Here is a 13,208-nt window from a genome sequence, read left to right as displayed (position 1 = left end):
CGGGTCCCTCCCCGGGCAGGTAGCGACGTGCTGCCGAGCATCGCTTCCCCACCGCCGATGGGCTCACTCCATGTATCGTTATTACTATCATTTATATTTTCAGCCCCCCTCTCTCTCCCCCAAGCTAACCCTTTGCTGCTTTCTTTATGCTGGGCTCACAGCAAGGCCTCCATCGCTTGCTTCCCCGGGACCAAGCCAAGCTGTGGCATCTGCTGCAATCTTTTAATTTTGTGCTGAATACCGTTTTCCCATTCTTCCTGCATGCAGCCCCCACCTCACATGAACCACGTGCCTGCACGTGCCTTTATGCTGTGATGCCATCCTGTGTACCATCCTTTGTGCAGGGAGGGGACAGCAGTGTTTCCACCTGGGTTGTGTCCCCTGTGCCTTGTCACCTTCCTGTCTCCCCCTGACCTCTCCGCATGCACAAAACCTGCGGTCCTATTTTTGAGCTCGGAGCAGCGCTGACTGCGTCCCTCTGCTCCACGCAAAGGGCAGAGCCAGGCACAGGGCTGGGGAGCCCATAGGAGGGTAGTGGGGACACCCCCAAAGCTATGCCCAGGGTTAGGGGGTGGCCAGAGGGGGCTGTGAGATGCGATGTCCCCATCCCCAGCATGGCCCCTCTCTGTGATGCTGCGGCGGAGGCCGGAGAGCGTTGCTGTGGCAACGGGGCCGCAGTGCAATGGATGCTGCGGGGCCGCGCACGCGTGGCATTGTGGCATTTGATGCTCTAAAAGCCACACAGGTGCTCCTCCCTTTTTGGGACCTGCTCCTGGGGAATCAGAGCCCCCACGGCTCTCGGGTTGGCACGGCCCCTTTGCGAAGTGTCATTATTGTTATTCACCATCATGAATTTATTTGGGATATGTGTTGTCTCGGTTGGGTTATTTTAGGTGCTTGCCCCATTCTTTACGACTCCTCTGGGTTACGCAGGGCTGTCCCTCCTCCTCAGCATCTTCAAGCTTTGGAAGGGTGGTGAGTTGGTGCTCAGCAGCTCCATGAGCTGCTCCTCTTCACTGGTCCCCACTCCTGCATTCCTCCTGAGGCAGAGCCATGGTGGGGGGTGGGTTGTGGGGTTGTCGCCTCTGTTTTATGGGGAAGTGATGCACAGGGATTGCAGCTGCTCTGCACTGGGATGTGGGGATGGGAAAGCACTCGGCTCAATCCTGATTTGAATCAAAGATGCCTCAGTCATTGGCTTTCATCTCGCTTGGTGCCTGTTGCATTAGTTACGGGTTTTCCTCACTCTCACTTGTTGGTGGCCATTAGGAAATGCTAATTTGCAGCTCAGTATTCCCATCCCGCTCACTGTTCCCTCCCAGCCTTTTAGCAGCATCAACCCACACTCCATATCCCACTACCTGGCCTCACACCCATGCTGCCTTTTTGTCCCCGCGATTCCAGTTGCCAAAATGTCCCATTCCTGTGAGTTTGAGGGAACTGAATAAGTTGTTTCTGTCTCCCCACTCCAACCCTAAAGGTGTTCAAGAACCATGGAGATGTGGCACTGAGGAACGTGGGCAGTGGGCATGGTGGGGTGGGTTACTGGTTGGATTTGATGATCTTAGTGATCTTTTTCAACCTTAATGACTTCATGAAGCTGTGCTGAGCTGCACTGGGATGTGGCACCATGTCCCTCCATGTCCCCAGGAGTGTCCCTTCTGCCCAGGCTGTGGCAGGGAACTTCACCTGCCCTGCAGACAGACACTCTGAACTTTAGCATCCTTAATAGATTATCCTAAACTCGGGCCTTAATATGAACCGTCACAATTTCAAATTATCTTTCTTTTAAATTAAATAGATTCCTTTTTAAATACAAAATCAATTCTAATTTTTTAGAGGGGTGAGATTTTTCAAAGGCACCAATGAGCCGGGGATATTTAACCACTGCAGAATGTCTCCCTGAAATACCTCATCATTTCTATTCCTTTTCATGTCCTTCTTAGTTTTTATTCTCTGCTAAGCTCCGGATTCCGCTGGAGAATTCTCTGTGACTCCTTTATGTGTTGGAGCCAGGGGGCACTGAGATGGGGACACGGGGTGCCAGTAATTGGGGTGACAGATCCTTCAGCCAACCAAAGCTCATCCTTGCTATGGCCAAAGAACAGCAGGCAGCCCTTAGATTTCACAACCCCTGGAGCTGGCTTTTTCACATCACCTGTCCACTGTGTGTGTTGCACTGAATGTAATGTTTCTCAGTAGCTTAGGATCACAGCCTTAATAAGGCTGGAGAAGACCCCTGAGATCCCCAAGTCCAACCCCAACTCCCCATGCCCACTGCCCACATCCCTCAGTGCCACATCTCCACTGTTCTGTAACACCTCCAGGGATGATGACCCCACCACCTCCCTGGGCAGCCTGTGTCAAATCCTCACCAATCTTTTGGAGAAGACTTCATCTTTGGGGAGGTGAGGGCACCCCGACCCTGCTGCCCCATCCCCATCTCATGTCCCCAAACCAGGGCACTGAGTTGGGGTGCTCTGGGACCCACAGCATCGCCTCGCTGCTAACCTTGCACCTGCGAATAGGTGTAATGGTGAAATAATGGAGCAAATATTAAGAAATTCTTAAGTACCCAGAGAATAACCGAGTTAAATTATACCAGAGGAGCTCAATTGCCTTGCTTAGATTGATTGAATTACTAAATGAGCCTGACTAATGGAATGGAGTGGATATATCGGACTTTTACTCAAGATCCTGAAATAATTTCTCTAATAAGATTGTGAGCCATTAATTGAACTTGGCTTGGATCCTGGACACTGTCGCATGCATCGAGACCCGTTGTGATGATCTATGCTCCCACCCTGCTGCTGGCAGGATGTTGTCCTTAAGACCCAGCCACCCACTGTGCCATGCAGGGTGCCGCCCTCCTCATCCCTGCTGGCCACCTCCTTTCTCCTCTGTAAGCATCTCACTGCTATTCAGCCTCCTCTCCCTGGTTCTTCAGTGCTGGCTTTGCAGGCTGGAAGCATTCTTGAGGCCACCGCTGTGCCCCACCACCTCTCTGGCTGGGAGCGTTTTGGTGGCATCCCTCCGGATGTGGAGGGATGTTGTGTTTTGTTTTATTTATTTATTTATTTTTTCCTTTCCAACTCACAAATACAGGGATTTCATCTCTGGGTACCCGTTGCCATGGCAACTGCGCATCCAGCCAGCTCCAGCAGCAGTGGGGCCGGGGCATCTCGCTGACCCAGAAAGCAGCGGGGGGAGCATGCTGTGATGCTTGGACCAATCCCATGGGGGGACATGGGTTTATGGGACAGGGTGGCTGTAGGGTCCCAGCCCTCGTTTTGGCTGCTGGGAGTGCAGAGTGCTGCTCCCATCCCCAGCTGACAGCCTGGGTTCTGTGCCCCAGTGGGGATCCTGAGACTTGCTCCCGTCCTATGTGGGTGATGTTCTGAGGGTGATGTTGCCCATACTGGGGCTTCTAAAAGTACCCTAAAGCTGCGGTCTCACCTCTGCCCTTTTATCCCCAGGCCAGCAGAGTTTGTGCCTGGGTCCCATCCCACATCTCATTTTCTATTTCATTTTTAGGGTTGATTATCCAGCTAAACTCTCTTGGCTGCCTGATCCGGTGGTTCGAAACCCTGTCCGTGGCAGGGGATGGATCATCCACTGGATGATCTTTAGGGTTCCTACCAACCTAAGGCACTCTCTGATTCCATGATTCTGTGATAAACAAGGCTGGACGACCATCTCTCTTTGTGTCTCAACACGCAGGAGCCCTTTAAAGGAAATAATTTTTGCCTCCCGGGATTGGGGAAGCATCTGGATGGTGACAGCGCTGTCATTTCAAGCTGGCTGTCCTTTTCCTTGCACGTTGCTGGGACTCTCCTGCTCAGACTGGGAGGGTTTGCGTGGCAAAGAGAAGGCTCTGGTTGCTGGTTTGTGGCTGCTTAACACTGAGAAGCACCAGTGGTGGCACATCGGTCACGGGAGCTTGGATGTGAGGATGCGGTGCAGGAGGAGACACGGTCCCTCTCCTGGCTGGCTCTGAGGCATTTCAGTAATTAGTATGACTAATGAGCATAGCAGAGCAAGCAGATATCAGGGATGTAAAGAGCTGGCTTTGCTTCCGCAGGGAACCGATCCAGCTGAAAACTGACCTGCTAGGGGAAGGAAATGGGGAAGGGCTGAGCAGAGCCCACCTGTGCCTTCACGTGGGGATTTGGGGTGTTTGAGCATGGCAGAGCCTGGAAGAGCCTTCCATCACCTACAGTTCTTCCCCAGAATGTCAATGGTTGCATTGGTGGCCTGTGATGGCAGCTCCTGTGATCTCCTCCACTGGGGCAGGGCTGGAGGTGGCACCCGGAGCTGAGAGCACTGAGACACCCAACCACGATGTCACCATCACAGTGTGGTGTGGCTGCCTGGGAAGGCAGGTATTAGCAACCCTGAAATATCCTGGGGACGGGCGCTTGTGTGATGGGAGACAGTTACCATGGAAACCTCCTTCAAATGAGGAAGAAAAAAAAAAGGGAAAAGAACAAGAAAAAAAAATCCCGAAATTTAAAGCAGTGCTTGTAGCTTGGAGGAACTGTAGACCTTATTACGGGTTTGGCACCCCCCTTTCTTTTTTATTTGTTCCAGCTAACAGCTCCAGGAAACAAGCCAATTAATTTGAACATCCCCAGGGGAGTGGGAGAGCGAGGGCACAGGGCTGGGAACCCAGTGCTGTGTTTGCAACCACCTTTCTGGCTTTGGGTCTGGAGGCTTGGGCTCAGGATGTGCCTCAGGGCTGGATCTGCCTGGTGGGGGAAGAGAGGACAGCTGGCTGAGGTCCCAAGAATGCTTTGCTCCCATGGGGTGCTATGCCCAACTCAGCATGGGCTTCACATCCATGCGGAGCTCACATCCTGCCCAGTCCTCTAATGATGTCCCCAGTGTCCCCACCCTCTGGGAAACCTCTTGGAAACATTGGTTTTGCACAGAGGGCCCACATGCCACTCAGCAGCTCCGAGCATCCCTGGAGGCAGCCTTCCCACAGGCACTTGGGCTGGTGAGGAGCTGCTTTCCCATTGGAAACAAACTGCCAGCGGAGCTTTACCAGAAAGCATTGGTGACTTCTGAGACACAGCTGGCTGCAGCTCACCGACCTGTTCTGCAGCGCTCAGCCAGAGGGAGATGCTTTCTTCCTGGATGTGCACTGTACCTTGACCACTCAGACCCAGAGCAATGCAGTAGGGTGGATGGTGGAAGCATTAGCATTAGCATGTCTGTTTGCTCAAACCCTGACCTGGTCCAGCTTTGAAAGCTTTCTGTTACCACCTATAGTGGAAATGCTAAGTCACAGCTCAAAGCAGTGATTGAGCACCTGGTGGGAAGACAGGGTCAACCCAGGGGAGCTCAGGTGTATGCAATTCTGGCTCCACTCTTCCCAGACCTCATTTAAGGGTTGGCAGTGGAGGCAAGTATATTTTGCTGGAGTTCCCTACCTACATGAGGCCTTCCCAGGGTAAGCAGATTTTTTTTTTCTCTTTGTTTCTGTGCCTACAGCTGATGTATTTGGACTCGTCTTTGCTTATTGCAGCATAGGGCTTTGCTACTCTGCTATCATTGCTGTATGTTCCATCACATTACAGTATTACACCATGTTTTTCCCTTCCTTGGTCCCAGAGTAAGGTACAAGGATGTGTGTCAGCCAGAGGACTCAGCCTCTGCAAAAGAAAATAAAAAATTATAAAAATATTTTTGAAGTTGATTTCATGCACAAGAAGCATCCTTTGGGTCAGAAGCAGTGGCAGGGTAAATCTATCCTGGTCATTCTTCCCATGCCCCTGCACCCATAGCTGTCAGGGAGAAGGGAGCCCTGGGGACAAAGCAGAGCTGTTTCTGTGGGTGCAGGTATTTGCAGTTGGCTACAGCTCTTTATTTTTGTCCTCTAGTTTATCCTCATGGTTGCAGTACCTGCCTGAAGAGCCAGGCAGGTGAGCACAGGGCCATGCCATGCAGTCATGTTACAGCTGAACCATGCTGGGGATGAGGAACTTGTTACATAATTTGGACTGCAATGCAGAAGTGCTTGTTTCCATGTTTGTTTAATTATCCCATTTCAGACCCTCTTTGGCAGTGGCGCCAGCATGCAGGCGTGGAGTCCTTGCTGGGGAGAACCATGCACAAAAGCCTTTCCTTCCTTTCTCCATCTCTCCTGCTTGGGCATCACAATGCTCCAGTTTTTGGCTTAGGATGCTAAGAAATGGGACTGGGCGTGAACAGCATTGGCCATGTGGGTTGTCTTCAGAGGTCTTTCAGGTTCCTCTGGGTAGCAAATCCATTTCTGTGTGCTCCAAGGTTTGGCTCACACCCAGATCTCCAGCAACTGGGAAAAGAGCAGTGAGTAGCTCACAGAGTGGCTTCCTTGGGATGTAGGGGGAGAAAGGCAGGAGCTTCCATGGAGGTTGGCTGTGGATGCTGGCCTTTTATCCCACTGCTTTCAGATCCCTGCTTTGCATTTTCTGTCCTTCCAACAAAGGCAGCTGGCTCCAAGCAGCTTAGGCTTCAAAGTTCCCAAAATAACAAAGGTTAAAATAAATTAAACAGAGGGGGGGGGGGGAAGCTACAAGATGAAGTCAGTGCCCCACTTGCACCCTGGCTCAGAGCTTCAAAGTAGCATCCACCTCCTGCAAGCAGGTGTTAGGCATCTGAAAGCTCAGGGCTCACAGCATCGTCTCTTGGTCTCCTCATCCTCTTGGGGTCATGGGGAATTCCTGTGATGGTGCACGTCGCTGTGGGTGATGTGGGACCGCTGTGCTCACCTGCTGTCTCACCATGTGCTGCAGGTGGGGCAGGAAACTCCTTGTGGAGAGACTCCACGCTCAACTCAGTGCTCAGTGCCTCTGCTGGCTCTGCTGATTTATATAGATCATCAATATGACAATTATATACACCTGCAGATTTAATTACCTCCATTTTCGTCAGGCAGAGACAGATTTATGCCTCTATTCAGTTCCTGTAAATCTGAAACAAGCCTGACTAGACCCAAAAGCCCTCCCATTGATCACCGCGCACTGGCTGGTCTCTGGCCCTCCTGACAAGCTCTTCTCTCAAGAGTGATAAATTCAAGATGCATAGTCAACTTTTCCCCTTCTATGTCTTTCTTCCCTATTTTTTTTTCTTTCCTGTTTCCTTCTCCCTGTTACCTCCAAGCATCTCCACAAACTTGAAAGCAGAGCTTGAAATTGGGTAGTGCTTCTAAGCAACAAGGGGTTTATGGCAGCACGCTGCAGTCAGCTCTACCTCCATCCTGCCCCAAGTTGAGTGCCAGTCCATGCTGAGGAGTTGGGAGGAGGCGGACCACCTCTTGGAGGACCTCCTGGCAGGGTTATTTGGGTCCCATCAAAATGATGTCTAATTCTCCCAACCTCTCGGCCTTGGCGTAACGAGCACTTAAACAAATTAGCTTGCAGGAGCAGGCTGGAGTTTACCCTTGAAGTCTGTGTCACTGCTGTAATGCATCCCCCTCCCTCCCCTGCCTGTCCCACCACTGCTGCTGACCTCGCCTGTACGATATGCTCTGATGTCCCACTAATGCCTGCCAGATGGGCTGCGGTGGCCGGTCATTACCATTCCTGCCAGCCCATGATGGATATAAATAGTGCTCTCCTCCCTGTGAAAACTGACTTGGGAAGCAGGTGTCTTAGGCTTGTAGGGTTTGATGGTGTGGAGGGTTTGGAGGATTAGGAAAACTTAGAAAAAATGAGGAAAGAAATCTTTTTCTCAGACAGAATGGTGATGCATTGGCACAGGCTGCCTGGGGAGGTGATGGAGTCACCTTTCCTGGAGGTGTTCAAGAACCGTGGAGATGTGGCACTAAGGGATGTGGTCCGTGGGCGTGGAGGGAATGGGCTGATGGTTGGACTGGATGATCTTAGAAGCATTTTCCAACCTTCATGGTTCTATGATTTGGGTATGGGCTGTCCCGAGGCAGGCTGTGAGTTCTTCTTTCTCATCAAGGCCATACTTGGAGGAGCAGGAAGCCTCAGGCACTCATAAAAGAGACATGTAAGTGTGGCTTTGGTGGCACCTAACTGGACCTGCAGCTGCCCTCCAACCCCAAGGCACTGGGAGGTGTGTGGAGAGCAGGTTGGAACTCATCTCCAACAGCAGGAAGTGGCTGATAATTGGGGAAAAATGTGAAAAAGCATATATTGTGTGATTTTTCTTACCCCTCATACTGCCAAGGTTTATGCTGCAGGGGTTTCTAAAGCTAGGATTTGTCTGCGGGCTGTCTGGCTTGGTCGCCGCTGGTGGGTCTGTCTGCCTTGAAATTGGTTCCTTTCTCCGGGCTTTCATGCTTCATGGTGGATGAAACAGAGCCTTTTGTTAGTTTTTACATTCCTAATTCTCGCAAAGTGAGAAATAGTGAATAATCATTGCCATTTCCACTGCTCCGCTGGCTTCACGATTTTATGGGCTTTTATCCTTTCCCTGCTCAGCTGTTTGTTTTCCTTGCTGAGTACTAACACAGTTGGTTTCTCTTCTCCATGGAAACATTTCAGACCTCTTGTCTTCTTCACGTGCCTCTTTGGAGCCTCCTTTGCTGCTTCCATCACGAGATGGCTGACCTGAATACTGCTGGCAGTTCTTGAGATCAGCGTGCTGTCACCAACATTGGATTTCACCTGCCCACTTTTTTGCCCACTTTTCTCTAGCAGTATCACAGCTTTAGCTCTGAGGTACCTAATTTTAGCATTGGTGACCAGCTTTGTCACTCGCTTCCTCTTCCAGAGCGCTTCAGAACAGCTGAGGTCCTGACAAAGATCTCTGTGGGGTTCCTTGGTAACCTCCTTTCCTTATGGAATGCAACCTTATTCCTCCCCTACATGGTGGGCTTCCAGAGGACATTCCTGCTGGTGACATCCCTACTTAGATTCTTTTGGAAACTTTTTTTGACAAGACCTCTTTGAAAGGAGTCCGTCAAACTGGATCACCCTTATCTACTGGTGTACAGAGTTGAATGACCCACATCTATCCGTGCAACCAAGTGGTTCTCCTAATAAGTTGACCAGGGCAGAAGTAGAATTTACTGGTCTTTAATTTCCATTTTCTTATGAGTTTGGAGTCTTTTCCACCGAGGTTTGTTCCACCAGTTGTTTGCCATTTCTGAGCAGTACAGTTGTGCCAGAGCTCAGCAGCTGTCCTCCTTCTCTTGTAGTTGGAACGATGGGTTCATGCCCTACATGTCATACATTTGTTATGAAATCTCCTCCAAGAACACTTTGCCCTTTGACCTTGATTCTTTCTAATCTCATTACCAAGATGTAAGGAGGCCAGCAGAGAGGACTGGAGAGCTATGGGGCTCTTAAGGCCTGTAGACACAAGCAGAGGAGGATGTGGTGGATGGTGGCTGCAGTTTACTAAAGATTAAATAGCACTGGGCTTTGCTGGAAGCGGTGTAGCCAGGGCAGTAGCTTTTCTTGGCTGAGAGCTCCATCATTTGGACTCTTTCCATGGAGATCTGGGCTTCCCTCTGGAGGGGATGACGTGATGGTATTGCAGGGTGTTGAGATGGGATGCCCACTACAAATGTGGTCCTTTCCAGGGCATAAATACCAATGTTGCATTTCTTAAATTGCTGGCATATATTTTACTGTCATGGTGTAGGGTGTGGAATTTTGTGTTCTTTTTTTTCTTTTTTTTCCCCACGTGATCATAAAGCAGAGGTGCTTTCCTGAGTGTTAGTTCAAGACATGGGTTTGTTCTCATTGCGCATCTCCTACCTCATAGTTATGGTCAATGGGACCTTATTAATAAAACAAGTGAAAACCAAACACCAACAAGTATCCCAACTTGTTTATTGCAGCTTTTGGTCAAAATCAACAGATGTGGTAGAAAATAACCTTGGAGTGGATGTTCCACAGGTGTGGTTGAGCATGTCCTTGTGTCCGCAGAGAAGAGCGGGGCAATGAGATGTGTGATGTTGTAGGGTCAACAGCTATGGAGCAAACCCAGATGACTCTTTTTTGTTAATGATGAATCGGTGTCCTTTGCTCTGAAAACAGTGGTGTTACACAGTGTCACTCCAGGAGTGATGGAGGGCTTTGCTGTTAAAGAAAGGGACAAATTAGGGCTGTAGCATATTAAGGATAAAAATCCCATTTCATGGTAAAACATGGGTTCAGCTTTGAAAAGGAACTCCTTGATGACCTTCCCAAAAGCAAAGGCAGCCAGCATTTCAAAGAGAAACCTGGTTAGCTGTCAGCCTTGCTACAGTAGCTGATGTCTTCACGTGTACTGGCCTCAGGTTGAGCAAAATGGTGGGGTGACGTTGGACCCATCTGGGGAACGCCTCCAGATATAGCTGGGTGCATCTTCCTTGAGCTTCCAGGTTGTCCTGGGTCTATGGATCTGTTTGAAATTTTGCACCAAGTGCCATCTCCCGTGACGCAGGTACCTAACAGAGGGTGAGACTTGTGTTTGCTGCTATGGAAAATCTGGATTGTCTTAGAAAGGCAGGGTGACCTACAGAGCAAGCTAGTGTCTCTACCTGAGCCTGGAGAGGGGGGAAAAAATTGCAAATAAAATACGAATAGTCAGCGGTGAATGTGATTTTTGTTTAAGCAGGCCAATAAAAAATGCGAGTATTATCCCATGAAAGATGTGTCAGTAAAATCTCGGGTAAAAAAACTGCTTAAATATCAAGATATGCATTTTGACATCTGAATTGCCATGAATCACATCCTGAGGTTCCAGCACAACGGCTCATTGTGGGATGGGCTCCTGAGCTACTGCATGCTTTAGAGGCCTTTGGACCAGGGCTTGTTTCAGCTGGTGTAGAGCTGTTTAAAGGACGTGCAAGGTTCAGGCATAGAGTAAATGCACAAGCTAATGGGGAACTTAAATAAAAACACAGTTGGGTTCCGATGGAAAATAAGCCAGGTTTAAATGTTAATGAGGAAGTATAAGTCCAAGTCAAAAGCTGCACTCTGCAGAGACTGGCATTATGGCAGAGTTCATTTGCCTAATCAGAAGCATTTATTAGTGCAAAATGTTTCCAAATGGAAACAAAAAATGTTTTACTTCTTTTCTTTCCCCGCTCAAAAGATTGCATTTGTTTTTAGGGAGTGCTGTTCTTTTTGTGCTTTTTCTTCTCCCAGCACATTGCAGGGTCTTGGTGATGGCTGCGTGTCAGTGTTGGGACAACACTTTTGATGTTGCAGAGGCTTGAGAGCATTGATTCTGCATGTACATGCAGTACTGGCCTGCCTCAAAGCAGTGCGCAGAGCCCAAAGGCAGGGTTTGCTGCAGGCTGGGTGGCTGTCCCAAGAAAATTAAGTTGTTCAGGTGATCTATAATGCAGCAGGTGTAACTCCACTGCCTCCAGCACTCCAGCAACACCATCCAGACTTTGCTGCTCTCCTCTCCTTGGCTTGCTCTTTTTGCTTACAGATGCTCTGAGAGGGGAGCACCACAGTGGCTGCATTGAGCACATCTGCTGGGGTCTTTTGGGGCTGCTGCTCCCATGGATGGGAAAGACCTGGACCACTCTTGATAGCAGGCAAACATGGCACAGCATAATTAGTGGTGTCCTACAGTTATTAACTCCTGACCCAGGCAGGCTATTTTTTAACAGAGGTGCAAGAAGTTAATACTAGTGCTAATGGCTTCACATCCAGGCCTTAATGAAAGCCATGCAGGGACAAGGCCTGTCATCAATATCTTTCAAACTTTGAACTTGAAATTATCCTCTCCCTACTGCCATTTTTTGGCTTTCTATCTGCTTTCCCTACCTCCTCTGGGGTCTCCTGCACCCTGTGTTTGGGCTGGTCAATGAGGTTGACACCCACCAGTCCTAATGTAGAACTTGATCTCCATCAGCAGCCCAATAAATGGCCCCAGTGGTCCCCCATGGGTCACAGTAGTCCTATCAGGCAATGAGATGTCTGCTTGGGGAGCAGAACAAAGATAAATGTGAGAGGTGCAGGACTGGGGGATGCGAGAGAAAGAGACGAGAAAGAATGGCCATGGTCTTGGCCATTAGTCTTGGCCATGCTTGAGCCAAGCTGCAGGGAAACATCATCAAGGCAGAAAAATATTTGTAGATCTGTTTTTAAAAGTAGAAATAGAATGGGGTGGGGCAGGTGCAGTGCTGCTAAAACCATCAGGGAGAGGAGGAGGGAGTCCAAGGATGAAGCTCTCCTACCCAGGCTCTGCGGGAGCAGAGGCAATGGAGGAGCCTTGCCCCTCATGGTGGTGTAGAGGTCACACTCTACTTGTTTGGAGTGATGGGGGCTGATTCCTGAAGTGTTTTCCCTGTTTTTAGCATCTCTGACCTGTATGCGATGCAGCTGCAGGAGGGGGGGTGGTGGGTGAGAGAAGGATCGCACATGTCAGCCCTGAAGCTCACATGTTGTGCTCTTTTTAAAATAAGAATCCCTTTTTCATTGAAATACATTATTCTTTTTAGAAAGAAGCCTGTTTAAATAAATTTGAAATTATGACAACCTATTTTAAGGCTTAAATTTACTATAATCTATTAATCATTTAAATGACTTCCATGAAGGAGTCCTCCTCAAATATTAATGAGCTGAAGGGTGCTGATTTTTCAATGATATGTCAGATCAGGGGAAAACATCTTTTACTCCAGCTTTCTAAATGTCACTATGTCGTATACTTAGTATTTATTATTTCCAGTCTTCACAATGGGGGAAATGCTGGTATTTACATTTTTCGAAATGTCAGGACGGACGTTGAGTTCCTGTTGTGCGTAAAAGCTCTTGCCTTAATTACTCTTAATTTCACATTAGCAAGCAGGTGTGGAGAGAATATTTTTCTTCAATTTGAGCTAGTTCATTTGAAGTTGGGAAGCCACAGGGAGTTGAGAAAGCAGGAAAGCTTGTTTTCCCCTTTCAGCCCATGAATAAAGACCAGGTGGGAGAGGAGGAGATCAGCTCTTTCAAATTCTTGTGGCTCCCGGGACCAGACTTTCAAAGGGGATCCTGTGCTGAAACATGCAGCTCAGTGGTTAGAGGGAATTTCAAAAGTGCTTCTGGCTGCAGGGATGTGTGCACTCCTCCCAGCTCTGCTTCCCAGTAGCCCAAGGAGAGCTCAGCATCTCTGCTTGGGACAGTGAAAGCACGCTGATTGCCATCAGAAATACAGCCCGTGCTGAGCAGAAACCGCCTGCCAATTCACTTGTTAATGTTTCTTTTGATTAATCAAATCACTTTGGAAGGGCTGGACTTGGTTTTTGATGCATTTTCCCCCCC

This window comes from Meleagris gallopavo, chromosome 10 (genome assembly GCF_000146605.3).
Source record: "Meleagris gallopavo isolate NT-WF06-2002-E0010 breed Aviagen turkey brand Nicholas breeding stock chromosome 10, Turkey_5.1, whole genome shotgun sequence".
Classification (NCBI taxonomy): domain Eukaryota; kingdom Metazoa; phylum Chordata; class Aves; order Galliformes; family Phasianidae; genus Meleagris; species Meleagris gallopavo.
This window is presented reverse-complemented; position numbering follows the sequence as displayed.